Source organism: Salvelinus alpinus, chromosome 21 (assembly GCF_045679555.1).
Source record: "Salvelinus alpinus chromosome 21, SLU_Salpinus.1, whole genome shotgun sequence".
In the NCBI taxonomy this organism is placed as follows: domain Eukaryota; kingdom Metazoa; phylum Chordata; class Actinopteri; order Salmoniformes; family Salmonidae; genus Salvelinus; species Salvelinus alpinus.
This window is the reverse complement of record NC_092106.1, coordinates 44400269-44404146: the sequence shown is the minus strand read 5'-3', so window position 1 is coordinate 44404146 and position 3878 is coordinate 44400269. Positions and strand designations below refer to the sequence as shown.

The 3878-nt window shown below is 38.6% G+C and overlaps 1 long non-coding RNA gene across 1 annotated transcript; it reads right to left on the bottom strand.

Moving 5' to 3' along the window:
• LOC139548343 (uncharacterized) lies at positions 1-1164 on the bottom strand. Its single transcript, XR_011669700.1, has 2 exons — positions 608-1164; positions 1-444 (listed from the first exon to the last, which is right to left on the bottom strand). It is a non-coding gene; the product is annotated as an uncharacterized lncRNA (long non-coding RNA).
• Positions 1165-3878: the final 2714 nt, after the last annotated feature.

The window sequence follows — 3878 nt, the reverse complement described above, 5'->3', positions numbered from 1 at the left end:
CAGTATTTAACATTTTAATACATAAACTTTGATCTTTTTTGGTACAGTTGTGTCATTCATTTCTTTTCAAAAAAAAATGTGTACACTCACATGGCAATCATAGACTAAAATAGTGAATTCTGGTGTGTGGAATATAGAGGAGGTGGTTGCTGTGTGGGTGGGAGGTTCTTCAGGCAGCCGGTCTCAGAAGAGGGACTTGAAGAGGGAGACTACAAAGTCCAGGCACTGCTGCTCTCTTTGTTCTGAGTGTTTGCAGTGCTGGTGTTTTTAGTTCATCTGTGTATCTCACATATTATGTGTCCAGTATGATGGAGCAAGAAAATGTTCTTAGAAGATAATGACAACAACAGTCGCTGTAGATGATGTAATGAAAGTTGGAGGGTGTTTGGTAATGGAGGACATCAGGTGGATCCACGTCTGGGTGTTGGGCAGAACCCCGAGATCCTGGGGAACAGAAGCAGAGTTAAAGGGAACAGGGTAGGAGACAGAGATGTAAACAAGCAAACACACAGGTTACACTTTACTGTGAGAAAATGTGATGGATTAGTGCAGTGTTAGAAATGGGAGATATGTACTTTTACAACCCTTTTTCGAAGGCATAGCCTACCTCAAGCTGGTCTCCCTATGACTCAGAGCACAGATAATCAGAATGATCCGAACTCACTGGTTCTGGTGGATGGGACACCTCCCAGGGGGCTCGGACAGTCGGTGGTCCTAAAGGCATGGAGGTAAATTGAAGAGGTACATTTTTATAAGCTCAGCATAACTACCATTTCTTGCTTTCTCAAATGTCAACCAAAGCTTAACATATTTTGTCTATTAGGCTTCACTGACGTGTAGGGCGTCAGGGCTTTCAGTGGTCGACCGTCCAACTGCCACAACTGGAGAAGATTGTTGGCTTCCACCGAGGTAACCCTAGGAAGACAAAGAGAAAAATATCACTGTTAGGGAAACTAAAACTAGCTGCAGGTTATTTTGTGTGCAAATGCAAATAGTTATTATCTGAGATTTTTTATATTCACTTTAAAAACTTCTTATGGCTGGGGGCAGTATTGAGTAGCTTCGATGAATAAGGTGCCCAGAGGTGCCCAGAGTAAACTGCCTGCTCCTCAGTCCCAGTTGCTAATATATGCATATTATTAGTATATTTGGATAGAAAACACTCTGAAGTTTCTATAACTGTTTGAATGATGTCTGTGAGTATAACAGAACTCATATGGCAGGCAAAGACCTGAGAAGAAATCCAACCAGGAAGTGGGAAATCTGAGGTTGGTCGATTTTCAACTCAGCCCCTATTGAAGATACAGTGGGATATTGGTCATGTTGCACTTCCTAAGGCTTCCACTAGATGTCAACCGTCTTTAGAAACTTGTTTGAGGCTTCTACTGTAAAGGGGGGCTGAATGAGAGGGGATTGAGTCAGAGGTCTGGCAGAGTGCCAGGAGATGGTCACGCACATTCACATGAGAGGTAGCTCCCGTTCCATTTGCTTTTTCTGAAGACAAAGGAATTCTCCGGTTGGAACATTATTGAAGATTTATGTTAAAAACATCCTAAAGATTGATTCTATACATCGTTTGACATGTTTCTACGGACTGTAACGGAACTTTTTGACATTTCGTCTGCAACTAGTGAACGCGCTCCGTGAGTTTTGATTTGTTTACCAAACTCGCTAACAAAAGTAGCTATTTGTACATAAATGATGGACATTATCGAACAAAACAAACATTTATTGTGGAACTGGGATTCCTGGGAGTGCATTCTGATGAAGATCATCAAAGGTAAGTGAATATTTATAATGTTATTTCTGACTTCTGTTGACTGCACAATATGGCGGATATCTTTTTGTCTTGATTGGGCTCTGAGCACCGACCTCAGATTATTGCATGGTTTGCTTTTTCCGTAAAGCTTTTTTGAAATCTGACACAGCGGTTGCATTAAGGAGAAGTGGATCTAAAATTCCATGTATAACGTTTATTATGAGTAATTCTGGAAATTGATTTGGCTCTCTGCAAAATCACCGGATGTTTTTGGAACTACTGAACATAACGCGCCAATGTATACTGAGATTTTTTTAATATAAATATGAACTTTACCGAACAAAACATACATGTATTGTGTAACATGAAGTCCTATGAGTGTCATCTGATGAAGATCATCAAAGGTTAGTGATTCATTTTGTCTCTATTTCTGCTTTTTGTGACTCCTGTCTTTGGCTGGAAAAATGGCTGTTTTTCTGTGATTTGGCGGTGACCTAACATAATCGTTTGTGGTGCTTTCGCTGTAAAGCCTTTTTGATATCGGACACTCTGATGGGATTAACAACAAGATTACCTTTAAAATGGTATAAGATACTTGTATGTTTGAGGAATTTTTATTCTGAGATTTCTGTTGTTTGAATTTGGCATCCTGCACTTTCACTGGCTGTTTCACAGCCATAAGAAGTTTTAACAGATGATGACGCCAGCTAGCAGTGAAAGAGCTGCGAGGTTTCCCAGGTCTCGCCTTCCTTTCGTCTTTCTTTCAAACCAAGTAATTCTCCCAGATGTCGAAACACTTGGTCCCCTTCTTGATTCTCCTCCGGTAACTCTCCTTCTGTTTCTCCTGCGCCTTGTCCATGTTCAGTCTCACCTTGAATGATGACATAAATAAATGCAATTATATTTCATATTACAAATACATTTCTTACCAGGGTTGGGTGGGTTACTTTTTAAATGTACATTACTTTCCCCTTAAGAGGCATTAGAAGAAGACAAAAATGTATGTTACCAATTGAACAACATCTATTGCAGGATAAATCAATGTTAAAGTTTACATAGCTGGCCATATATGGATGTTATATGTTACTTTTTGGGTTGGTTATGTAGGCTTCTTCTAACCCATCGCTTTCTACGACATATAATAATACGATTAAATTATATCTTTACATTAAAAACCAAAGTCTATCAGATTTCCAGTCATTCCAATAAATGTTAAACCCCTTGATCTTCAAGAATAGGACTTGGAAATATGGAAGTATAGATTAGCCAAACTGTTTTACATGAGCATAACCGCAAAACTAAGGATTTATTAGCCAGCCCTACTCTGTTGTTTATTTTGTTGTCATGGAGGACTGACTGGGCTCATTGATTCCAGTTGAAAAATAAATGCTGTGCTCATGGAATGGCTTTGAGCACTACTGAAAAGTGCTATTTACATGTGAAAAATGAATGCCATGTGCTACATTTGCTATAGGCCTATTGTTACTCTTTTAGTTGGTGACACTTTGATATCTTGATAATATGCAGCTGTTTAAAGGGCAAATCCACAGATGAAACAATAACAAAATGGTTGCCCCGCCTCTGTTTTAGGGAAAAATCTGAGGGATGGGCCTGGAGAAATGTAACCACTATCAGATTAATAGACTTAACTATGGATGTAAGGACTGACCATCCATGATATAAAAATTATTGTTTTAACCATATTCTGATGATATACAGTGTTTGTTTACATTTACAATGTTTACTGACATTGGAGAAAAACAAGTTTATATTTTGGGTTCTCATGGAGTGTGATAGATGAACTAAGCTCATGAGTAAGTTATATTCTTCAAGAATCAATGGATATATACATACAGTTGAAGTCGGAAGTTTACATACACTTAGGTTGGAGTCATTGAAACTCGTTTTTCAACCACTCCACAAATTTCTTGTTAACAAACTATAGTTTTGGCAAGTCGTTTAGGACACCTACTTTGTGCATGACACAAGTAATTTTTCCAACAATTGTTTACAGACAGATTATTTCACTAATAATTCACTGTATCACAATTCCAGTGGGTCAGAAGTTTACATTCACTAAGTTGACTTTGCCTTTAAACAGCTTGGAAAATTCCTGAAA